At 54.7% G+C, this 25,401-nt stretch overlaps 1 protein-coding gene across 1 annotated transcript in view; it reads left to right on the forward strand.

The window, feature by feature from the left end:
* Positions 1 to 25,401, forward strand: part of LINGO1 (leucine rich repeat and Ig domain containing 1) — a 220,119-nt gene that overhangs the window by 12,537 nt on the left and 182,181 nt on the right. Inside the window, exon 2 of the mRNA XM_044932817.2 lies at positions 13,446 to 13,548. The gene's annotated coding sequence lies outside the window, so the exon portion shown is untranslated. The remainder of the gene's footprint in view (positions 1 to 13,445; positions 13,549 to 25,401) is intronic.

The raw sequence follows: 25,401 nt of genomic DNA on the forward strand, positions 1-25,401 counted from the left end.
CTCCTTCCACCTGGCCGGGCAGGTTCTCAGGGTTCCAACTGAGGCTTCCCCCGTCCTTAGGAAGGAGGAATGCTTCCTAAGCCAAGAAAGCGAGGGCTCCCTGGCTCTGTGTGGAGGGATCAGGCCTGTGTGTGTGCAAAGCGCATCAGTGCCTCCCGCCCTCTGCACCCAGCTGGTGTGTGCCTTCTGTGCATTTATCAGGGAATGGCAAGGTGGCATGGGAGCCTGTGTGCATGGGCATGGGCCACTTGAGGCCTGGAGAGTCACCCTTGAGGACTGAGTTGAAGTAGGGCAGAGGTGAGTTCACTGCACACCTACTAGTCATAGTGCCAGGTACTTTACGTATATTATCTCGTTTAACTCTAAAGACAACCCCATGAAATTTGCACTACTACTGTTCCCATTTAACAGATGAGAAAACTGAGGTTTAGAGAGATCAAGGGACATGGAAAGGTCACACAGTTAGTGGAGGGGTTGGCATTCAAACCTAGGAACATCTGCTTCTAGTGGAGGCTGTGTCATTTGTGTGCAACACGAGGAGAGTCTGTGCTGCAACTAGGAAGGAGGAAGTTAGAATTCAGGAAGATGCTGTTGGTGGCTGCTCTGTATTTGGAGGCAAGAGGCCAAGGGTCAAGTGAAGGGTCCAGGTGGGGAAGAGGCTGTTCAGTGGAAGAGGCATTTCTGGAAGTCAGGTGTGTAGCCTAGAGCTGTGTGTCCTTGGCTCAGTCATCTGCTCTGAGTCTGCACCCTCAGACCTGCCTTACCTCCCCCAGAGGGGAGGCGTGCACACTCCTTATACTCCCTTCTCAGGGTAAAGCCTGGAGGTGGGACCGAGCGAGGCTTCTCAGAAAACAGTCAGGGCCGTGTGCCCCATTGGGAGCATCTGGGGATGAGCCTGGAGAGGGGCCTGACTGTGCACGCCTCGAATGCCAGCCTGGAGTGGTGATGTTCTCCAGATTTTGAGCAGAGCCAGGGCTGACGATTGGAGGGGTGGATCTCTGATGGCTGGGGGATGGGTGGTGGCTGTGGGTCCTGCCTGGTGGGGGAGTGGTGAGAGAGCCGGGGCATCTGGGGCTTCTCCCCTCCTTGTCTCAAGAGTCCATCAGCGCAGGAGTGGCGGGGAGGTGCTTTCCTTGTCTCCCATTCTTTATCCTCCCTTTTCCTGCCTCCAGAATGAGGAGTAGGAGTGCGGAGGGGGTGGTCTCTGGCCCTCCCAGGCCCCTCCCTTGGAGGCTGTAAATATTTTATCTCCACCATCTCTGCTGCTGGAAATTACTGCTTTTAACACATCCCCTTCCCCCCAAACCCCCTACCCCCATTTTGCTCGGTACAAACGAATGCTGGAGAAATTCTGCGTGGGGCGCTCGCTCTGTCTGTCTCTTCTGCTCGTGCCCAGAGTCCCTCCAAAAACTCTAATTGCTTTTAAGCTGTGATAGTTGGCAAAAGCAATTTTCTTTACATTATGGAGAAAGGGGGGAAAATCCACTACATTCTTGTCTTCCTTTTTTTTTTTTTTTTGACTCTAATCTTACGTTTTGAATTCCTCCTCACTGCTGCTAAGGTTCTAGGGGAGAAACAGAGTAGAAAGAGATGTGGGCAGGGAGGCAAAAGTGCCCTCGGGCAGGGCATTTTGCCTCTCTGAGCCTCAGTTTCTCTGTTTACAAGGTGGTAGTATGTTCATTCATTCAACGGACATTCCCTGAGCACATCCTCTGAAAGAGCTTGAGGGCAAGGACCAACTCTGTCTCTGCTGCTGCATCCCCAGCACCCAGCTCAGAGTCTGACACCCAGTAGGTGCTCTGTTAAGACCGCTGACTGGATCAGTGGGTCTCTGTGAGCCAGGAACTTTGCCAAGCACTAGGAATGCGCTGGATGAATCAGACGCAGCCCCTGGCTACCAGGGCTTACTGAATAGAGGGGAGCTGCCAAACACACATAATGACCGTATTGCTGAGTCGTAGAAGGTGGACACGGCATGCTTAGAAGCACAGAGCAGGGCCGGCCAGGGGAGTTGGGAAAAGTTGCACAGGGGGAACTTGGGCTGCATCTTGAAGAAGGGGTAGGAGTTTGACAGGTGAACTGGAGCCGAGGAGGAGAGAGTTTCAGACTGGAAATAGCGTGTGCAAAGACCAGGGGTGGTCAGTGCTGGAGCTGAGGGTGGGGTCAGGCCAGGGAGGCCTTGGGGCTGCCCACAGGGGCCTGAATTGCCTGGGAGAGCTTTGCATGCACGTGGGGAGTTTGGGCTTAGGTGATGGGGACCTCTGGAAGGTTCTGAGCAGAGGACGTGTGGGAATGATCCCCCAACCCTACCCCAGGCTCCACGCAGGTGGTAGTAGGGGAGGAGGGATGCTGGTTGGGAGGCTGATCCTTGGTGAGTCTGTGGGGGAAGGGAGGCTAGAGTGTGAGTCTGAGACAGAAAAGGCAGGGGATGGGAGTCGGGTGAGGGGTAGGGGTGTCCAAATCCTGGTGCTTGTCTCCTCTGCTTGTGCTTTGGTCAGAAGCAGTCAAGGCCTTTCCTGGACCCTTGGGTTGGGGACCGCCAGTATAGCTGGGGAGGCAGGGGTCCAGTTCATAGGCCTCTGTTGCCACGGTCAGTCAGGCTTGCTTTGCTTTCGGTTCCTCAAGGTGTACAGCCCTTCACAGTGTATAAAGCCTGCTCACCTCTGACCCCTCAGGAGATCTTGGAAAGTGTCCCCCGAGGTGGGCAGAGCAGGGGGCTGTTCCCCACAGCCCGGGAGAGGCCAGGTCTGTCCCCAGGTCTCCAGGCAGGTAGAGACAGGGTGGAAATCTCAACCTAGGTCTCAGGGCCCCTGGCCTGCTGCCCGTACCACCTCTGTCATGCCCCCCTCTGCCCCCAGCCCTTTCCTCTCCTCCCCTCCCCAGCCCCATGCTCCTTCCCTGTTTGCAGAGCATGTGGGGCTTTTCAAAAGCATTAATGATAGAAAATAAATTGGAATCAGAGAGGAATCATCGCTGGGCATTCTCGGAGGGCTGCCTCTGCCCTCGCGTCTCTCAGCCATATTGAAGCCGGCAGCCAGACCGGAATATGAATGAGTCGGGGCTGGCACTGCTCTTAATCTGTTGGGGAGCCCTCCCTGGCCAGACGGCACTCACTGATGGCAATGAGGCCTCGGTGGCCGCTGGGCTTCTCAGACGAGGACTGATTTCTCTGGGATGGAGTTATAGTCCATGGCTGTGGAGGAGGGGCAGTGGGCACCTTGTGCCCAGGTTCCCCCCACCCCCTTGAGTCCCTTGCAGGGGTCCCAGCTCTGAGGCCAGCCTGGGGTGGGATCCAGCATCTCTGCTCAGGCCAAGGGGACCTGTATGAAACTTCCAGTGGCTCCTAGGGTCTGGATTCCTCATCTGGATATTCGAGGCCTGCTGTGAGAACCAGGCTTCTCTGGTGGCTCAGCGGTAAAGAATCCGCCTGTAGTGCAAGAGGCACAAGAGACACAGGTTCGATCCCTGGGTCAAGAAGATTCCCAAGAGGGCATGGCAACCCACTCCAGTATTCTTGCCTGGAGAATCCTCATGGACAGAGAACCTGGCAGGCTACAGTCCACGGGGTCGCTAAGAGTCGGACACGACTGAAGTGACTGAGAACACACGCACGCTGTGAGAACTTGACCCTCTTTGTCCTGTCTCCTCTAGGAAGCCTTCCTTTGTCACTGCCAGGCCTCATACTGAGTTTTCAATATTCAAGGTTCTCATGGCCCCTGGAGCAAGGGTATAAACCTAGTGCCTAAAGGGGCCAGGCAGGTAATGAGTGGGACAGGCTGGGGATGAAGCGATGGGGCGAGGTGGAGAGTGTGGCAGTGTGGCTGTGCGCTCGGGAGCCTGGCTGTGGCTGCTTTCACACCCAGTTCTGCTGAGTAGCCTCTGTTCCGCAGCCACACTTGTCACTCCCTAGCTTGCAGGGAACTCCACGAGGGCAGGCTCTAGTCTCTGCTTCTGCCTGTCTCCCCACAGATACTGGCATGGGCTGGGCACCCAGGAAAGTTTCCCAGGAGTTTCAGAGGCTCGAGAGCCTGGGAAATCACTCAGAGCAAGCTTCCCATTTAGAAGTGGGGAAACTGAGGCCCAGACCTGGGGGTGGGGGCGGTGGAAAGGGCTCCTGTGATGCTCTAAGCATCCTGTTGTTCTGCTGATCCTCACAACAGGAGTTTTTGCACCTGTCTTATTTTTGTTTATTTTTAAAATAATAGCTGCTTTATGTTATTCATTTATTTATTTTTGGCTGTACTGGGTCTTCATTGCTGCATGTGGGCTTTCTCTAGGCTTCTCATTGTGGTGCTTCTCTTGTGGTTTGTGGGCTCTAGAGCTCGGGCTTCAGTAGTTGTGGCGCATGGGCTTAGTTGCCCTGTGGCATGTGGAATCTTCCCAGAAAAAGGGATGAAACTGGTGTCTCTGACATTGGCAGGCAGATCCTTAATCAGTGGACCACCAGGGAAGTCCTGGACCTCTGTTTTAGAGAGGAGGAAACAGAGACTCGGGGTGTCTGGATCCAGAGGCCCTGCAGGCCTGCATGTGACTCAGTGTGTTGGGTCCCCAGTGCCAGCTGCCTCTTTCTGGCAGGTAGGGGTGCTGAGATGGGCACTGAGTCCCCTGAGTAGGGTGAGCTGCATTTGTGCCCAAAGTAAACACAGCCAGGGGCGGGAGGCCTGGGATCCTGGCCCTGATCTGCCACCAACTCCCTGTGTGACCCAGGGCAGAGGGCTCACTCTGTGCCTCAGTTTCCCCATGTCAGGCTGACAGAGGACCCTGGAGGGATCAGAGACAGTTCAGGGGGCTCCCCTGAGCTCATATGCCCTGGCCTGCCAGCCCTGCTCAGGGCTTCTGTGCAGCCCCTAGGTTCCCTTGACTCCAGTCAAGGACTGCAGTGAAACCTCTTATTCCTCTCCTTTCTGGAGTCGCTGTCATGTGGGAGGTGGTGACACCCAAGAAGGGCTTGGGCTCTGCAGACCTAGTTAGCAGTGTGGGGCGGCCAGGCCAGCCTGCCCCCTATCCCAGGAGGGAAGAGGGGCTCAGGCCAACAACAGGTGGGAAGACTCCCAAATGCAGGAGTGTACACTCAGTGCTGCTTCCCAGGGGGTGCTAGTGGTAAAGAACCTGCCTGCCAATGCAGGAGACATGAGACATGGGTTCAGTCCCTGGGTCAGGAAGATCCCCTGGAGGAGGGCATGGCGACCCACTCCAGTATTCTTGCCTGGAGGATCCCATGGATAGAGGAGCCTGGATGGCTACAGTACATAGGGTCGCATAGAGTCAGACACAGCTGAAGTGACATAGCATGGCATAGCACACTCAGTGCTAAGCCCGAGCCTTACCTTTGCATGGCCTGGGCCTTCCTTTCATGTGCTCAGAATGGACTCCCAGGGTCTACCTTGTGTAGCCTGGGGGGTAAGATGGGTACACAGAGGCCCAGAGAGTCTGAGAGTAAGGCTCAGGGTCACCACTTGCTCACCCTGATCTCTGTCCCCATCAGCCTGTGCTCCCCTCCTGCCAGGGCAGCCTTGCTCATCTTGGACAACTCTCATCCCTGCTCGAACCAGCATCTACACCCTGGGACTCTTGGAGGGGGGCAGTGTCCTGCTTGGGGCCTAGAGCTGCAGAACCTGCCCTAGCCCCTGCCCTCCAAATCGTGCTGCCCTGCCAGCCATGAATGAACAGGTGGACACTGAGCCCCTGAGACCTCTGTCCTTCAGGGGCCCAGCCTTGCTCCCTTCCTGCTTGATGGTCCTGAGTCTTTTTGGTCTGTGGGTCCCTTGGGGAATCTGATGAAAGCCATGGCCCCAGACCTGAAACAGACATGCTCTCCCGCCCCACACCACATGCATAAACTCACATAGAGTTTCGTGCAGTTTCTGTGCTCACAGACCTCCTAAATTCCCCTTCTCTGGGGACTCTGCTGAGAATCTCTGCTGTCATCGATTCCAGGGGACATGGTTAATGTGACCCGTAGTGTTGCCTTAGGATGGGAGGCCAGGTATCTGAGTCTCCACCCTGTGCCTGCCTGGGGGCTAAGCTTTGTGATAACCCTCTCATTCTTCCCACAAACTTTGGTCCTTGACATCTCCTCTGACTGGAGGGGAGGATAGTTCAGTTCAGTTCAGTCGCTCAGTCGTGTCTGACTCTTTGCGACCCCATGAATTGCAGCACGCCAGGCCTCCCTGTCCATCACCAACTCCCGGAGTTCACTCAGACTCACGTCCATCGAGTCAGTGATGCCATCCAGCCATCTCATCCTCTGTTGTCCCCTTCTTCTCCTGCCCCCAATCCCTCCCAGCATCAAAGTCTTTTCCAATGAGTCAACTCTTCGCACGAGGTGGCCAAAGTACTGGAGTTTCAGCTTTAGCATCATTCCTTCCAAAGAAATCCCAGGACTGATCTCCTTCAGAATGGACTGGTTGGATCTCCTTGCAGTCCAAGGGACTCTCAAGAGTCTTCTCCAACACCACACTTCAAAAGCATCAATTCTTCGGCACTCAGCCTTCTTCACAGTCCAACTCTCACATCCATACATGACCACTGGAAAAACCATAGCCTTGACTAGATGGACCTTTGTTGGCAAAGTAGTCTCTGCTTTTGAATATGCTATCTAGGTTGGTCATAACTTTCCTTCCAAGGAGTAAGCGTCTTTTAATTTCATGGCTGCAGTCACCATCTGCAGTGATTTTGGAGCCCCAAAAAATAAAGTCTGCCACTGTTTCCACTGTTTTCCCATCTATTTCCCATGAAGTGATGGGACCGGATGCCATGATCTTCGTTTTCTGAATGTTGAGCTTTAAGCCAACAAGATCATGGGGAGGATAGTATTGGGAGGCATTTCAGGCTGAGGGCCAGTTGGAGATGGGTTTCCGGAATTTGCCACCTGCTCCTGGCCTCTCCATCTTCCCTCGTGGCTCAGTCGGTAAAGAGTCTGCCTGCAAGGCAGGAGATCCGGGTTCAATCCCTGGGTCAGAAATATCCCCTGGAGAAGGAAATGGCAACCCACTCCAGGATTCTTGCCTGGAGAATCCCATGGACAGAGGAGCCTGGTGGGCTACATACAGTCCATGGGGTCACAAAGAGTCGGACACAACTGAGTGACTAACACTTTCACTTTTCACTCCCCGCCCTCGCCCGAGCCTTTCTACAAGCCTGCTGGCTGTCCTTACACCCTAACACACACACACACATACTCACTGACTCTAGATATAGACATGACGATACACAACACCCTGTCCATAGTTCTCCTCTGCAGACCCACACAAGCCCCTCTCTGAGCACCACACACGGGCACACACCAGAGCCCTCTGCTTGCAGCGCGGGCTCGCCCAGCCTCTCTCCGCACAGAGAGAAGCACCACAGCTTCCCTGTTGCTTTGTCTTCTCTTTGTTCCCTCCCTCCTTCCCTAGCACAAGAGCCCTGTGAGAGCCCAGGGCTGGACCTGCAAAGGCCCCTCCCACCTTGTCCTCACTCCCTGGACGCCCCTGAGTCTTAGACTAGGGTTCTCAAGCTCATGATGTTCCAGGGCTTTCTGGTCACCTAGGGGAAACTCCCATCCCAGCCCATGAGGGCCACTGCCCTGCTGAGGAGCCAGTGGCCTTGGCTTTAGCACGACCTGTCTGTACTGCTTGTTGGGCCCCCTTGCCCTGGGCAGAGATGCTGGACCCTACCCCAGGCTGGCCTCAGAGCTGTGTCCTCAGCAGAGGGCTTGAGGGGGTGGGGGGACCTGGGCACAAGGGCCCCTCGACCCCTCCTGCACAGCTATGGACTGTGACTGCATCCCAGAGAAATCAGTCCAGGTTGGAGACACCCAGTGGCCACAGAGGCCTCATTGCAAACAGCTTTGCTGCCAGTGAGTGCCATCTGGCCAGGGAGGGCTCCCCATGGGCCTTGGTTTGGGGCAGTGGAGGTATGGGCTTCACATTCTCCAGCTGAGGTCCTCAAACTGGTCCTAGGTAGCCCTACTCCCACCCCACACCAGAGGTCTGGGGGTGGGGCTACGTAGGCCCCTCCCCTTTCAACCACAGCCAGTCTGCTCAGGTCTGCCTTTTATACTGGAGTCTTAGCAGGATTGAAAGGATTAAGTGAACTCTATTGAAAATTCAACGACACATTTGTAGGCAATGGAGACTGTGAAAGCCCCCCTGTGCCCCTGCTAAGAAGTGATCCCTGTACTGTCTGCATATTGTCTTCCAGCCTCTTGGGGCATAAACGAACAATCTGCTATTTATAAAAATGGGCTCATTCTGAAATAGCATTGTACAGCTTGATTTTTTTTCATATTGTTATACATAGATGTTCCTCCTTCTGTCAAATGGCTGCGTGGCTGCGGAGTGTTCCATAGTATGGATGTGCTGTGTTTTGTTTAAACATTCCCTTACTGATAAACATTTAGGCCATTTCTTTCTTACTCTCAGCAGCAATGCTGCTATGAGCATCCTTGAATATTTATATATGAGTGCCTATGCTATCAATTCTGTAGGAGAAGCTCCTAGAAGTGAGATTTCTAGGTTGTAGGGTGTGTGGGTTTTAAAATGTTATTCAGTCTTTCCAAATTACCCTTACAAAGGTTGAGCCAAATCCTCCTCCCTTTGCTGGTCCATGAGTGCTCATTTCTCCACATCCTTGCCAGCACTGGTTGTTATCAATCATTTTAATTTTTCCCAGTCTGATGGGCAAAAAAATGATATCATGTCGTTTTCATTTGCATTTCCCTGATTGCTAGTGAGATAGAACATCTTTTCATATGTTTATTGGCCAATTTTAGTTCTTCCTCTGTGGGTTTCTAATTCACTGCCAATTTCCCTCTTCTTTTGTCCTTTTTCTTATTGATTTGTAGGGGCTCTTTGTATATTAGTGGTATTTTCTCCCACTGCCTTTTAACTTGGTTTATAGTGTGTTTGCTGTACAGATGTTTTTACATGTTTATGTAGTTGGATTTATCAAATTTTTCACTTTATGGCTTCTGGATTTAATGTCTGGCATAGAAGGCTTCCCCCACTGCATAAGATTTCATTTCAAATAAGAATTTTATTGCTGAGATGTCTTTGCAAAGCCCTGGTTTATAGGCTCCTCCTGGCAGCTGGAGCTCTGGCTCTGGGGAAGGGAGGGATGGCCCCTTCTGCCCATGCATTTCATCTCTCTGTCTCCCCTCTGCCCTCTGGCATTGGGGTCACAGTTGCTCTTTCTTTAGACCTCCATTTCTTTGGGTGTCTGCCCCCACCCCATTTCTATGTCTCTACTGTTTTCCCTTCCCCAGCTGGTTCCCCACTGAGCAGAGGGAATTGGGATGTGAGATGGCACTGGGGCAGCCCTCAGTGGGTTGGGACAGGATGATGGCTGTTAAGGAACGTGCCCCTCTCATCCTCTACCTGCCAGCCCACCCCCTGTCACATGGGCTGGCAGGACAACCCCTGGTGCATTTCTCTCTCTTGGAGAAAGTCTTTTCCTGTTGGGAGGCCGAGGGCAGGCTCTGAGCTAAGCCCCATCCCTCCTCCACCAGGAGGCCTTCCCAGATATCTCCTCCTTCCTCCCTTCCCACAGCCCCAGCCCTGGCCCCTCCCTTCTGTCCTCACTGTCCTCTGTCTTGCCATGTCCTTCCTCCTCAGCACTGAGCGACCGGGGTCCACCTGGTCACCTCTCAGGGTCTCAGTTTCCACCTGTTTGGAATTGGTCATGGGAGTGTGTACCAGCTGCTGGGAGGCGTGGCCCATGGGGGATACAGCAAAGTTGATGGGTCTTTCAAGCCAAACTCTAGAAGGTGTCCCCTCTTGCCCTCTCAGTACTACCCCCTCCCAAAACCCCCCTGCAGTAGAGAATCTGCGTGTGCTGACAGATGGGGACTTGAAATCTACGAGTGTGGTGGCTGGTGTCTAGGGCTCACTTGTGCTCTGCTCCACCCAGGCCCAGAGTTATGCCCAGCTCATGCAAGGTGCCCAGGAAAGCAAGAATGAACAAGGAAAGAGTGGACAATGCAAGAGGAGGCTGAGCCTGGGGCAGGAGGAGGGCAGTCAGGGCACCAGCTTTCTTTGAACTCCTCCTGTGTAATAATGTGCTTTTCTCATGGTTGCTCATTTCTGGGGATTGGATGTGCTAATGACCTCCTGGAGGTGAGGGCCCCAGGTGGGCTCGCTACTGTCCCACACAGGAGGCCGCTGTGTGGGAGCTGTAAGGGGCTTGCACTGAGGGAGCAGTTGGGAGACAAGCTGGGCACAGCCCGAGGTCTCTTTGATGCCTGGCTCGGAAGCATGTAACTCAAACCCCCATCATAACCTTCCCTGGGCTCCTGCAGTCCCTTGAACCTCTGTCCCACCCGCCTCCCTCTGACCATGGCAGCTTGTTTCCTCTCTGAGCTTCTGGCAGGCGCAGGTAATATCCTTCACATCTCTATATCCCAGTCACCAAGCACAGAGTAACTGCTCAGCAAAAACAGAATGAATGAATGAAAGAAAACCCAGGGATATTGGGTAGAGGGTTTAGGTCTGGGGAAGAGGAGACCTGAGTTCTGGGCCTAACATTTTGGCTGAATTGCTGGGTTGACCCTGGCCTTCACTGGGCCTCAGTCTCCTATCTGTACAATGGGTGTGGGCCTTTCAAACTCTGTGATTCTGTGACTGGGTTGACCAGTACAGCCACATGTCTCTGTCTCTCTCTTACACACACACACATATGTGCATATACACACACCAGTATCATTCTCTTTGATCACAGTGTTTGCTGAGCACTTATTGGGTTCTAGTCCCCCCAAAGTAGCTGTTTCCATGAAACGCTCATGTTCCTCAGGGCATATGTTAGTTTTGTTGGACACACAGGCATCTGATTTCCAGGGCTCCCCAGGCTCCACTGAAGGGCCAAGGAGCCAGGTGGGCAGGTCAGAAGCACCCACCCCCCCCAACCTCTGCCATAGTCCCCATTACCCTCCGTGGCTCTGAGGCCTGCAGCTGGGATCTCACGTTCTTTCTAGGACTTGGCACACAGGCAGCCCCCCCCCCCCCCCCCCATGTCCAGCAGAGCTTCCGGCTCCCCCTGCATGTCCTCCCCTGCCCCAAATCATTGTCACACTCTGCCTGTGGTCCCATTTCCATAGCAACTCCTTGTGATGCCACCGAGGAGAGTGGGAGCTTCCGGAAGGTTTGGGGAGAAGGGAGCGGGAGGCCCATTCATTATCGTGGAACGTGGCAGCTGGGTACTCGGAGCAGAGCTGTGGGCATGGTTTGCCCTGCCAGCTCAGGTGGAGCTGGACTCAGGGCTGCCAGCCAGGTGGTCTGGAGGCCTGCCCGGGACGGGGCTGCCTGGGCTGGCCTGGGCCTTGCTGACTTGTGCCAATCTACTGGGAGCCAGCTTGGGCAGCCACGCAGGGTACCCTGCCTGGATAGGCCTGGCTTGGAGGACCCAGGCCTGAGGAATGGCCCAGACTCTGGCCACCCCTCTGAGCCGGGCTAGCATCCCTCTGTCTGGTCCTGTCCTCCAGGGTCAGCAGCCACTGGGAGGCACCCTTGGGATCTGCTGGCAGCAGGGAGTGTAATTTGGGGCTGGTGACCTGTGGCGCTAGGCAGGCCCTCTCTTACTGGGTTCACACTGCCGTGGTTCTGTTGTCAGGATGGGAAAGCCCAGGTGGACCCTGGAACCTGCTCAGTGCCCATTTCTCCGCCTCCTCCTTGGAGAAGTTTGCAGCCCAGGAAACAAGAAGAGTTGCCTCTAGAGGGTTCCTCCATATTCACCTACCATGTAGCTAGGAATTCCACTTTTGCATCTTAGGCTTGATGGAATGTTGACTTTGGAAGGGACTCAGAGGCCTTTGCCATCTTCTGCTCACGTTATGATAACCACCTCCGAGTTGCATTCATCCACGCTTCCATCCATCCTGTCAGGAAGGCCTTGTGAGTCCCCCGGGGGTCCAGGCCTGTGTTGTACGGTGCCATAGGGGGAATTAAGAGGACAAGGGGAGGCTGGCCTGGCCCGCCAGAGAAGAAGGGAACTGCTGACCCTCATGAGGGCTGCGGGCAGCCAGGCCCTGTGACGTGCTGGCCGTCCGCGCGTCCCTGTCAGCATTGCAGGTATAGCCGCCTCTGGGCGCCACCCGCGCTTGCATTGTCTTAGTCCTTGTCTTTGTGTTGACTCACATTTGAAGGTGGATTACCCAGTGCTCCCCACGCCACACATCCATAAAATCACAGCTGTGATATGCTTGTCATTGGAAAAATAAACACCTATGAAAATAAAGTTGTTTGCATACCACCTAGAATCCCCTTATGCACCCCTGTGGCACGTGTCCCACACTTTGAGAAACACTGATTGGATTGGAACCTCTTGGCAATAGCTCAGAAAGGGACTTGGGTCTTTTTCTTAGAGGATGAGATGGTTAGAGAGCATCACTGATTCAATGGACATGAACTCGGGCAAACTCCGGGAGATAGTGAGGGACAGGGAGGCCTGGCGTGCTGCAGTTCATGGGGTCACAGAGTCGGATATGTCTTAGTGACTGAACAACAACTGAGAGGTTGAGGAAACTGAGGCTGGGAGGGAGCTGGACCCAGGGCCACGCAGGCAGTGACTGAGAGAGCTGGGAGCCGACCTTTCTCCTTGGACTTGCAGCCCCAGGCCTGTGTCTTGGGGCCTCACCAAGAGGATACGACTCCCTAGTGTCGTCCCCACTGATGGAGGGTGTGGGGACTGGGACCCGAGCTGCCCTGGGATAATGTTTGGTGAAGGAGTAAACCGGGAGAGGCAGGGGAAGGAAGGGAGGGAGAGGGCATCCTTGGGAACCAGGAAGCTGGGGCTCAGGCCCACGGAGAGGCACCCCTGGGGCTCTGCAGCACCCGCTCTCAGGGACCAACCTGGGCCTGCCTCCTGAAGCCAGGCTGGGAAGGAAGGCAGTCCCTGATACCGGCTGGGCACCTACATGGCCCAGCTCGTGCATCTCTTGTCTCCTTTTATCTTCCCAGCAGCCCTGGCTGGAGAGACGGTATCCCCATTTTATGGATGAGAGGAGTGAGGCTCAGAGACTTGACTTTCCCCAGGTCACAGAGCCGGTGGGTAGGGGAGGCATATGCAGACACCCGCCTCTCTGCCTGCTGCCAGGAACCCCGCCACTCCCAGAGCCCCACTGCCAGAGCTGGTGGCCTGTGCGGGTATGTGAGTGCCAGTGAGCGGGAGTGCGTGTGGGTGTAAGTGCCAGTGATATGTAAGTGTGTCAGAGACTAAGTGCAATATGTACAGGTGAAAACGTGTGTGTGTGTATATAAGCACAAGTGTGCAAAGGAGTGAGAACACATGCGAGTGTGTATGTGAGTGTGTCAACAAGAGGGAGAGAGAGTCTGGGTGTGAGATGTATGAGTGTTAATTGCCCAGCCTAGTGGGATCAGACCCTCTGTGTGCGTGGCCCCCCACTGCCCCCCAGAACCGTCCCGTGCTGCCCCCGCTCTGGCTGATTGATGGTTTGACTTTTTCTCCCGCAGCCTCCTGCCCTCACAGGCCCTGAGGCCCCCGAGCCCACAGGCAAAGAGAGAGATCGCCAGGCCCCCTCCCAGTTACACTCCCTAGAAGCCCACCTGACCTGAGGTAAGACGCTGCTCTGGGCCTGGGAGGTGCGGGTGGGCCATGGGGGGTGGATGTGGTGTCCCTGAGGAAGAGGCTGTGGGGAGGCCATCGCGGGGGGTTCCCATCTCCCACCTCGGCCTGAACTCAAGTCCAGGAGGGCTGCTGTGGCCATGGGCGTCCCACTAGTCCCGGCTGTGGCAGGGCACCGGCAGCCAGCTCAGAAGCCTGGGGCATTCTTCTGAGCGACACGGTTTCCTGGACGCGCTGGCTGTCGGGTTCCCATGTGGCGTGGGAGGTCTCTCGTGGTGAGCTGAAGGGCTCTGTCCTTGGTCCTGTCACACTGTTGACCAGACGTGTGCATGACTGCAGGTCAGGCAGGAGTGGGAACGTGTGGACTGAGACAGTCAGGGTCCAGGGAACTGTCAGGAGGCTGGCACTGGCTCCGACGTGGGGAATTTCACGGGGCTCCGAGCCAGAGTAAATGTGTGAGTCCTGACACCTTCAAGGCAGGAGAGGCTCAGCCCCAGGTGTGTGCGTGTGACAGGCACTGGCAGCCAGGTGACCTTGGCTGTCTGTGCGAGCAGAGCAGATGGCCTCTTGGACTCTATCATGAGGAGCAGGACACCCAGCACGTGGGAGGTGACAGGCCCCCCCACTCTGGTCCCATATGAGGGAATGTGGAAAAGCCACAGCAAGTCCCGAAGAGGGTGTTGATGTGGGGGGAGGGGGGGGACCTGGGTTGTTGCCTCGCTAGACTTGCCTGTGACCTTGAACAAGTGACTTCCACTCTTTTTCTGGGCTAATGCTTTGTTCTTGACAGGCCTCCGTGACCCATGAGAAGGTCTGCTAAACAGAAGGCATGCTGGTGGAGGGCTGGGGCAGTAGGTTGGGCTGGAACGTTAACCCAGTTTTTCAGAGGAAGGAGACCTAGCGGCCCCTTCTCCTGAAGGGTTGGGTGAACAGTTGTGATATGGCTGAGGCTCAGCCGACGCCGTCCTCCCCTTCAGGAAGCTGCAGGGTTTGACAGGGAGCAGACGGCAGGATCTCCTTCCCGGGCCCTCCTCGTTTTGGAGTCCAGTTACCTCCATCAAGATATTCCTGCTAATCAGTCAGCCCTGGGTGGAATGAGCAGCTAATTAGCCCTCCAGTTTAACCTGTAATTGCTGCTGGGAGATGGGGAGAGAGCAGGTGGTCAGGATTCTCTGCAAGGCAGCCTGGGGTGATGGGAGGGCTGGGGGCAGGGGCGGCAGGGAGGTGGTGGCTGGGCCCTGCCCCTACCCTCGTGGTGGGGGGAGCACTGCAGCCCCCTCCACCACCCCCCACTGCCCCCCCAACTGCTCAGGCAACAGCGTGAGCACGGGAAGCTCAGTGTGCAGGGAGTCGGGGAACTAACGCAGAGTGGAGGCCGCCTTCTCAGCTGGGGGGCTGGAGGGCCCTGGAGGAGGGGTGCCCGAGCTGAGCCTCGAAGGCTGTAGGATTCATTTAAAATGTTCTATTTTTCCGATAAATAAAGAAGCCTGTGTGTTCTCCATAGAAAATGTGAGCACTTGGGTGTTTTGCCCGTCAGTCTTTTACAAAATATGTATTTATATCATAATTGGGATCAAACTGTACTTACTGTTTTCTAACTTGCCTTTTGCATTTAATACTATGCCAAGATAATTTCCCCACCATTAAATACCACTCTGGAATGTGATTTTTAATGGCAGCGTAATGTTCCAGCCTGTGTGTGCCGTTGCGTGTTTAACCAATTCTCTGTGGTGGGGTTTGATTGTTTTCCTTGGTGTGTCATAAATAATGCTGCGTGAACAAGATGATGTATGTGGAGCTGTGATGGGTGGAAAAGATTTGGGAGAAGAGGGGGAGGGCCCAGGCTAAGCAGAGGTATAGAGGTGGAGACTTTGGAGTATTTGTGGAATGAGGTGCCCAGGAGGTGGATGGGGGGGCGGTGCAGGCTGGTCACCGGAAGCCTTTGAGGCCTGCTGAGGAGTTGAGACTTGACTCAGCCAAACCCTGGAGGGAGCCCAGGTCTTTCTTTGCTGTCTCCTGCCTCCTCCCACCTGTTCCTCCAGCGCTCCTGTGGTCTGAGGGGAGGGGGTGGGTTGATGGGGTAGGGGAAGGGCAGGTGAAGTTGGGGGTCCCAGATGCCCATAGCCCTTGACTTCTCACTTCCTGGTGGGGTTGATGGCATTTAAATCAAGCCTCTCTCTCTGTGGCCAGCTCTGCCCAGTCTCCTTGCAGGAGAGGCACACACCCCCGCTCTGGACACTTACTGACTCCTGAATCAGTGCTACTGGTCACACAGGCCTCCCTTCTGCCCCTACCTAGGGGGAGAGTGGGAGGTGACCCATGACTTTGGAGAGCCATGGAAGGAGGCCGGGGGTAGGTGTCTCTTCCAGAAAGCCTCCCTGACCTCTGGGCCCATCAGGTGGCCCCTCCCAGCCTGCCCCTCCCTGTGCACGTGTGTTCACCCAGTAATGCTCACATGCTGGGCAGATGACCCATGGGTGTGGCTCCTGGGATAATCTTTGCTTGCAGCTTCCAGGCTCCTCTCTAGTTTCTGCGCATGGGCATAGCTGAAGGGCGGATTCTTAACCACTCCTTTTGTTCCTTTTCATCATTCACATCGCAGACATTTCCTAAGTGCGGCTGTTTGGGGCTGTTTGGTAGGGGACCCAGAGTTGAGCTGGTCATGGCCCTGATCCTTGAGGAGCGCACAGGCCATGGAGGGGGGCCGGCGGATGAAGGTGGCCCATTGGATTATGCCCACTCTGGGGTCAGATTGCCTGGAATCCAGTCCCGGCTCTGCCTCTCACTAATGATGCAAATTCAGGCTATTTACTTACACTCTCCGGGCCTCAGTCTCTTCCTCAGTAAACGTGGAATGTAACAGCATTGACTTTGTGTAGATTAAGTTGGTTGGTACACGTAAGAGCTTAGAGCAACGTCTGGCACATAGTAAATGCTCAGTTAATTGTAGTCGTCTGCTGTAGTACAGTGTGACGGAGGATAAAAGAGAGGGTGGTGGGGAGATGTGCATCAAGAGTCAGGCTCTGGGAAGCCAATAGACGTGGTCCACCCCTCCGTCTGGGTGCCCTGTCATCCTTGAACCCCTCAGCCATCTGCCACCCTTTGTGTGGGTGGTGAGTGGGGGATGGAGCAGGCACGCCCAAAGGGAAAGGTCCGAGGCCTTCCCACAGGCCTTCATACTTCTTAGGTGGGGGTCTGTGGTGTCTGTGCAAACTGGCAAGGGGCAGCTGCCACTTCTGTCTCTGCCGCCTTGGATGCTGGCACTGTTGGGGATGGGGTGCCCTGGGGTGTTTGGCTTTGTCTGTCTTTGTTTCTAGTCCATAGTTTTCATAGGTTTCAGGGGAGAGGAGGTGGTGGGGAAGCAAAATTAAAATTCTTCTTTGAGAAGTTAACAACTTCCCAATTAAAGGATTCTTATTTGTGAGATGCCTCAGAGGCCTTTTCAATCAAGAGGCTCTTCTGAATAATAAAAGTGCTTGAGCTGGGCTTGGAGAGAGACAGAATGGAGCCTGAGCTGCAGACAAGAGAGTGGGGGACACTGAAGATGGGCGCCCACAGCCTTGAGAATGATGGCTGTGTGTGATGGGGTGGGCTGCACCTCCTTCCTGCTCAACAGTCGGGGGAGGGGGAGGTTGGCATGGGAAGGGCAAAGAGCAGGGAACTGTCTTAACTTCCACCCTTTAGCCTTTAAGCCCTTCTGGCTCCAGCCTGAACCCTACATCCTGGTGCCTTCTATGGGAACCCTCTGTCATTGTCTCTCAGGCCAGGATGGAACTGGGAGGAGGCTGGGATGCGGTGATGACAGTTTGTAACCGTGAACATGGCCTGAGCTTGTGCTCAGGAGCACATAGTCTGCATAGAGGGCAGTACCTCTTGGCTTCTGAGACCCTAGGCTCCCTGGTGACATGCTGGGTGTGGTTTTATAGCTGTTGGGTGGGCGTGTCCACCTGCCTTCCAGCCTGGCCTCTGGGCTCGGTGCTACCTGGCCGATTTCCTGGGAGACTGGGTCTGTCCTGCTTGGAGCTGAGAGTCTGCTGGGTGGCCCAGGAGAGCTGCCTCCTCGGATCCTGCCAAGATAAGCCAACCTAGCCTCCCCGAGTGTCTGGAATGTGAAAGCCTCTATTACCTGAGCCCCACTTACAGATAAGGGAGTAGTGAAGTGACCCCTAGATGCAGAGAGGGGTTTTTGCTAAAAGAGGCTTCTCTTCCCATGGCCCCCCGGGGCTCTCCAGGTGACTGAGCTAAGACGAGCTGGAGGAGACATGGGGCAAGCCTCTCCCCTCAGTGGGCCAGTCCAGGCCTTTTGCTCCAGGCCCCACAGGGTCTGCCTCCGGGAGTTGTCAGGGTCATTCGAGGAGACCCTTCCCTGGTGGGCCCTCAGTCCAGGCGGTGAGGAGGGTGGTGGGAGGGTTTCTACCCACACCTGCTTCCCTGCCCTCCCCCTACGTGTCCTACTTTTCGGGAGCCATCGCAGCGAGGCTGTCTGTGTCAACACCCGGAACCGTGAGAGCCAGGCCTCTCCAGAAGGCCAGCTGACCGTGTGGGTGCTCCCCGGAGTGCCGGGTTTCGGCCGATAATTGGGAGCAGGCAATGTGCAGGCTGGGGACAGGCAGGGCCACCCACAGCCTGGGGAGGGAGGGCACCACGGTGGGCAGGCTCGTCTACAGACCGTGTCACAGGAGTCAGGGTCAGGCACTCTGACCAGGTTGGGAACTGAGAGGCTTTGGATTCGAGCTCCAGAGCTGCGGCTGTGTGTGTGGCCTTGAGAAGTGACCCCACCTCTCGGGCTATCTGTGCCTAGCCATAACTGTGCCTCCAGGTGGCACAGGTTCCAGTGGAGCGGAGGGTCACACGAGGTAGCGTGTGTGAACTGCAGGGCTTGCGGGTCATGTCAGTGGAATGTGGATTTGTGGACTGTGTTTTTTTTTGTCCAAGCCACGCTGCTTGTGGGATCTAATTTCCCTGATCAGGCAGAAATCGAACCCCAAGTGAAAGCACAGCATCCTAACCACTGGGCTGCCAGGGAATTCCCTGGACTGTGTCTTAACAGCACCATTTGCTGGGGCTGGTTCACATCCCAGCCCTGCTGCTTGGGTAAGTGCTTCTCTTCTCTTAACCTCAGTTTCTCCATCAGCACAATGGGCATAATGATGGCTCTTCACAGAGGTGTCTACTTCATCAGTGGGAGACTTCTATCCCCTTCTCTCTGAATCATTTAATGATCTCATCCTTCCTGAGTACTCAGTGGTACTGGGCTTGGTGGCCCCAAAACGAGTAGGTGACATGGTTCCTGCTTTTGGGTAGCAGCGTGAAGTTAGTGGGACTGAGGAGAAATGCTGGGAGTCCGAGAAAGGGAAGGACATAAGGGTTGGAGAAGTCAGGGAGGGCTTCCTGGAAGAGGCTGGAGCTTAGTGTTGAGGAGAATTTGGGGAAGGAGGTGGGACAAGGAGGAATGTAGAGAGGGTATGGCTGGTTAGGAATAGTGTGAGCAAAAACCAGGAAGGGGGTGGTAATGGGGTTAGGGTTGGGGTTGGAAGGGTGGGGGGTTGCACTCAGAGCCTAGAGAAGCCCCAGCCCTGGACCCCTGGTGGGGGTGGGGGACTAGGAAGTGGGAGTGGGACAGTTGTCTCCTGATTCAGGGCAGGGGGACAGCAGGCCTGCAGCCTGGATCCCAGCACAGGGCCTGGCATGGTGCCTGTGGGCGAGCGGGGGCATGGGTTCATTGTGCACAGACAGGACTCCCCAGACCTCTGGTGGGAAGCATGGCAGCCTTGTGCAAGGCCTGGGAGGGGGCTGGTGGCAGCTAGCCCGGCTGGCAAGGCCTGTGGAGAGGCTCTGGCTGGAGGTGGTGTCACCCTGAGGGCAGCCTGGATTAAGGAACCAGGGGGTCTGACTTCTTGAGGGCCAAGAGACTGAAAGCCGGAGAAGTGGAAGGGATCTGTGGTGGGCTGGGAAGGCCAGGAGAGCCACTCTTTTTTTCAGTTTGGCCGCCCCATGCAGCATGTGGGATCTTAGTTTGCCAACCAGAGATTGAACCTGCGCTCCTTGTGTTGGAATCTTGGAGTCTTAACTACTGGACCTCCGGGAAGGCCCAACCAGGAGAGTCACTCTTACCGAGTACCCACTATGTGCCAGGCCCTCAGTTAGACCCACTCTGAACTTGGGCTTGCACAGCAGCCTAGGGTGGCACTGAGCTCATCCTAGTCAGAGAGGATAATGATTCACCTGTCCCAGGTCGTTTAAGATCGGAACTCCCAACTTTTAGCCTTCAATGTGGCCCCACTACCCCCCAGGTCTGCAGGATTTAAAGGCGAGCATCTCCCAGACTCTCCTGAGTGTGCTCAGTAGAGGGTCACTGAAATATGCAGTCCTCCTCGACTTTGCCTCTCTTGGGGAGGCTCAGAGAGGTCAAGGGTGTGTCTCATGCCACACTGAGGCCTTCAGTCTCTGGCTCTTTGGAGAGGAGGTTCTCTGTTCCCCTCCTCTAGAGGGTCTGTTGGCCTCTTCTGGCCCCTTTCAGGTTGGAGGTCAGAGGTAATCTTTCCAGCCACAAGCTGCCTCATATGTCTTCACCACTGAAGGAGGCTTTAAAATCTCACCCCCAAATTAAAACCTATGAGTGCTTCAAAACAATGAAAAATTTCCCTGATAAAAGAGGAGGCACACTCAGGCATGTCCTTAATGAATGGAGTGACTTCTGGGATTAATCCAGGATGTATGGGAGGGCACCCAGCTGGGAAAAGCACGCTATGGATATTGTAACAAATTGTTTGCTGGTGAGAGGAATAATTCTTAATGTGCACGAGCCGCCCTCTGAAGGCACCTTGGCTCTGGCTGCCATGTCCCTCACTTGCTGGACCTAAGCAGGATCTCAGCAGGGCGACCTTACCTCTAGGTCTCTAGATCTTCACTGATGACCTTCCAACCCCAGAAGCTTGTCTGAGTGGGAGTGGGTGCTCCCCGAATCTGTCCTTAGATACCCGACCCCAGGGTCTTCGGAGTCCTGCCGCCTCCCCCTGCTCTGTGCCCTTGGCTGCGGTGTGCGCGTATGCACGCGTGTGTGTTGGGGGGTGGACAAGGGTGTGCTTGCTAAGTGGTATTCCTCCTCCCCTGCTGTGGGGGCCGCCTCCTCTTCTCAGACTTCCTGAGTCTCAGACCTGCCCGTTCCTCCACCTTAGACCACCCTGGGGAGTCTCTGCATAGACTTGCTCTTAGGCTGCCTCAGTTTACCTGTCTGGGGCTTGGGCCACTGCCTCTTCCCCAGCTCCCTAGCCTCAGGCATGGTGGGAGGGGAAGTGGGAGCTGAGTTGTTCTCCTTGACCAGTGCTCCCCGCCTCCTAAAGTATCTCTGTGCTGAACCTGCGGGAACCGGGTTGTGGGGGGGCGCCTAAGTCACTTCACCTGCGGAACAAGGGAACACGACCACTGACGCACAGATGGCAGACAGGCCCCCTGTGCGCCACTCCCCACTCCCAGCCCGGGGCTCACCAGCACACGGGCACGAGCTTGGATTCTGAGTCACACAAGTCTGCATTTAGTCCTAGCTTCCCCTTTCCAGTGTGGGACCCAGACAACTCCCACAACCTTTCCTGCTTCCTCACTTACAAGAGATGGGGTCTTTGTATCATCTTCATCATCTCATATTTTTGAAAACAAGATCTTATTCACCCACAGAACAGTCCTGGGAGATGGGTCCTGTTATTATCCCCATTACACAGATGAGAAAACTGAGGCTCAGAGAGGTCAAGTGAGATGCACAGAGTGGCAGTGCCAGGACTCAGGCCTTAGTCTCAGATCTGTAACTGCATTATGCAATTGTTTAGATAAAAGGTCCTAGATCATAGGTGCCGCTCCATACATCTCATCCTTGCCTGTTCCCTTTTCATAGTAGAAGAGGTGCTGAGACCCTTCAGGGCCTGGGGCAGATGACACTGGGATCAGGGATCCCTGGCCCGCTTCTCACTAACCCCTCTGGCTTAGAGCTTCCCTGTCTCTTCATTCATTCATTTATCCATTCATTCATGTGTTTATAAAATACCTCCTAAGTGCTGGGTGTTATTTCTAGGCTCTGCAGATAGAGGGGAGTTACACAGACTCCACCTGCACTCACGTAGTTTCCATTCTTGTGGGAGGGGCAGTGAGCCAAACCTCACATCACTTGTCATTAGGCAGAGGGAATCCTCTCTCTTTTTTAAAAAATGTGTCGGCTGTGCTGGATCTCTGTTGCTGTGCACAGGCTTTCTCTAGTTGCAGCGAGTGAGGGCTACTCTCCATTGCAGCGCACGGCCTCCTTGTTGCAGTGGTTTCGCTTGGTGCAGAGCCTGGGCTCTAGGGTGTTTGCCTTGCAGCATGTGGAATCTTCCGGGACCAGGGATCAAACCTGTGTCCTCTGCATTGGCAGGTGGATTCTTAACCACTGGACCAACAGCAAAGTCCCAAACCTCAAATCATTTGAATAGCGCCAGACTGTGATGAAACTGGGAGGGAAGTAAACAGGGCCAAGAAGCAGGGAGGGCTGGGGTGGGCTGAGTGACTTTGGAGGGGAAGGGATCCAGGCAGGACTTTCTGAAGAGGTGATCTCAAGTCTGAGAAGAAACGGCATTCTAGGGTGGCTGAACGACTAGACCAAAGCCTGGAGATGGGAAGGAGCTGGATGTGTTTGCAGACCAGGAGGAAGATAGCACGCTGGTGGATGGGGAAGGAGGGAGAGGGGAGCCCCAGCAGAGGCGAGTTTTATTCGGAGTGGGGGTGGGGGGAGCTCTGAGAGCGCTAAAGCAGGAGAGTGAAGGGATCTGATTTGTGCTTTTCAGATTCCGTTCTGGCCCCCATGGGGAGAGAATGGATTGGAGCCAGTGGCAGGGAAAGCAGGGAGCCTGGTGGGGAGACTGGTGCCGGTGCTGGATCTGGAGGAGACCCAGGGGGTCACAGCGGGGAGGAGGGTAGCTTCTGGATGGTGAGAAGTGGGTGGAGGGGGTAGATGCTGGAGATGGGCCCTGCGGTAGGAAGACTGAGTCTGGGTTGGGGGAAGTCAGTCTGGCCTGAGTGGCCTTGTTTTCTAAGATGGGATTGTGGGCCAAGCAAAAGTGTGATGGTCCTCATTTGGACTTCCTGGGTGTGAGGTGTCAAGGAGCCTTTCACTGGAGCATCATTTCCTCGGGCTCTGTTGGGACCTCCTGCATGTCTCTAGACTCTCGAAATGACTTCACGTGTCTTATTACACTTGTTCCAAGGTCAAAGGCTTTGCCCCAATACATTGGATCATCCCATTTGCCAAGTCCATTTTTCAGATGAGGAAACTGAGGGGCTCTTACCTCACCTCCGTCTCTGAACTGTACACTGCCTCCCTCTAGACCCCTGGCATCCACGTTGAGAAGAGGGTGTAAGAATCACAGTGATACTTCAAAGGAGGGTGGCAGGAAAACTCGGGGAGCCCAGCGCCATCTCCTGCTGACGCCTGGGGGTATGTGTGTGTACAGGAGCATGCGCGTGCGTCAGGCCCATTAACAAACAGAGAAATAAATTAACGAGTATTCAACCCACCAAATGTTCCTTCTGTTCTGTATAATAGAGCACGGGAACATAATTTTCCCCTGGAGCAAATTGCTACAGCTGAACCTGCTCCTCGTTTTCCTCCAAAAACTGCTTAAAATTCTGGAACGCTTGTTGATTTCAGGTCCTTTCCCTTTCTGCCTCCTGTCCCCAACCCCCAGGCTGCTTCCTTCCACCTTCCTTGTGCCAGGCCTCAGAGGAGCCAGACTGTCACTGAGCCAAAGTCCCTGCCCTGCAGATGAGAGGATCCTGGGGGTCAGTAGCTCAGTCAGGGGGTGGCTTGTGTGTGGGGTGGGGGGGCTTTTGGGATGCTGAATAAAACATCCAGGGCTGGCAGAAGGGACCAGCTCCCCATTGAGCCCTGCCACAGGTGTGCTGTGTGACCTTGGGCAAGTCACTGCCCTTTCTGGGCTTCAGTTTCTCCTGATTATAATGGGGCTGAATGGGCCTGCTATCCCACGGACCACATCTTGAGGTGTACAGAGGGCTGTGTAAGTGGGAGGCACATCCTTCTGAGGATTCCTTGTGCAGAGAATGGTTAAGTAAGTGTTAGTTACTGAGCTGTGTCTGACTCTTTGTGACCCTATGGGCTATAACCCACCAGGCTTCTCTGTCCATGGGATTCTCCAGGTAAGAATGCTGGAGTGGGTTGCCATTCCCTTCTCCAGGGGATCTTCCTGATCCAGGGATCGAACCAATGTCTCCTGAGTCTCCTGAATTGGCAGGTAGATTCTTTACCATCTAAGCCACCAGGGAAAGGCGTGCGTGCCCCTCCTTCTTCCCCACTTCCAGGCCCTTCTGTGGAGCCTCTGGATTCAGGGACTTTGTCCTGCTTCTGAAATCCTCTAGGGCACTTCTAATTTTCTTAAAGCAAATTAATTTTAATCTACTTTAATTAAGCATGTCTTATAAAAATGTATATTCATTTGTAGACCTTCTCTATATTCATCTGTAGCTCTTCTCTCTCTCTCTCTGCATATCCTGTCATTCAGAGCCCAACCCAGGTCTCCACTTGTAGGTAGCCCCCATAGGGGTGGGAGCCTGAGTTGGGGGAGGCCCTGGCATGTTGACTCCTGGTTGGCCCAGACCAGGCTGAGTTACCTTTGACGGGAGCAGAATAGGGATGTGGGGATCCAGTGCTTAGGAACCTTAATATTCTGACCTCCTAACCCCGTCTTGAGGGGTCTGGTTGTACTTTATGGAAGCTGCAAAGTTCCATCAATCCCACAGCTATCTCTGTGCTCCTCGGCAGAGGAATGAAACCCCGAAGAAGCTGTTGAGACTTTGCAGACCCGATGAAGGAGGGCCTTGGCTGGTGTCCACTGTGTGACCCCAGGTCCAGCCAGCCAGGATCTGACTTGTCTTCAAGCCCTAGGGTGGCCCCAAATCTTGTCTCCTCCAGGAAGCTCTCCTTGACTTTGCTATTTGTCTTAGTCTGCTTGATGACTCTAACAAAAGACTGGGTGGCTATGATGTAGACTGGCTGGCTTAAACCACAGAAATGTATTTTCTTCTGGTTCTGAGGCTGAAAGTCTGAGATCAGGATGCCAGCATGGTCAGGTTCTGGTGAGAGCTCTCTTCCTGGCTTGCAGTGGCTGCCTTCTCACTGTGTACTCACAAGGCAGAGGGAGTGAGGAGGGAGCCTGGAGAGGGGGAGAGACGGGAGGGAGGGGTTCCTGGTGTCTTTTCCTTTAAGGTGGTGGTCGTTTAGTCGCTAAGTCCTATCAAGTCCTATCGACTCTTGCTATCCCATGGACAGAGGAGCCTGGCAGGCCACAGTCCATGGGATTCTCCAGGCATTGGATTAAGGCTTTACTCTATGACTTTCTCTAACCTTAATTATTTCCTTACTCTGAGTACACTCATGCTGGGGGCTAGGGTTTCAACACACGAGCTTTGGGGGACACAATTCAGTCTGTGATGCCACCCTGCTCTCCTGTTTCCTGGCTCCATTAGAGCTGTACAGTCCAGCATCTGTTGTAAACTGTTGGCTTTAATTTTCCCCAAGGTCTTCCCCCAGCACAGTCCTGGGCATACTGGGGGCCCCAGAATGTCACTGTGTCTTGAGCCACTTCCTGCTTGGGGCCACAAGTTGAGGAAATTTCCTGCTCCTTCCCCTGGCCTGGTTGGTGGGCCCTGCACCCCAGCCTCTCCCCACATCTAGGCTGCTTGCCAGTCATCCGCAGCAGGGGAGCCCCCAGACACCCACACCTGCGATGTCCTTCCCTTCAGTCCCTGCCACTGCTCATAGGGAGAAGTTCAACCCTCTTGCATTGCTCTCCAGGGCTCTTTGAA

The sequence above is a fragment of the Bubalus bubalis genome, chromosome 20, assembly GCF_019923935.1.
Source record: "Bubalus bubalis isolate 160015118507 breed Murrah chromosome 20, NDDB_SH_1, whole genome shotgun sequence".
NCBI classification, from domain to species: Eukaryota; Metazoa; Chordata; class Mammalia; order Artiodactyla; family Bovidae; genus Bubalus; species Bubalus bubalis.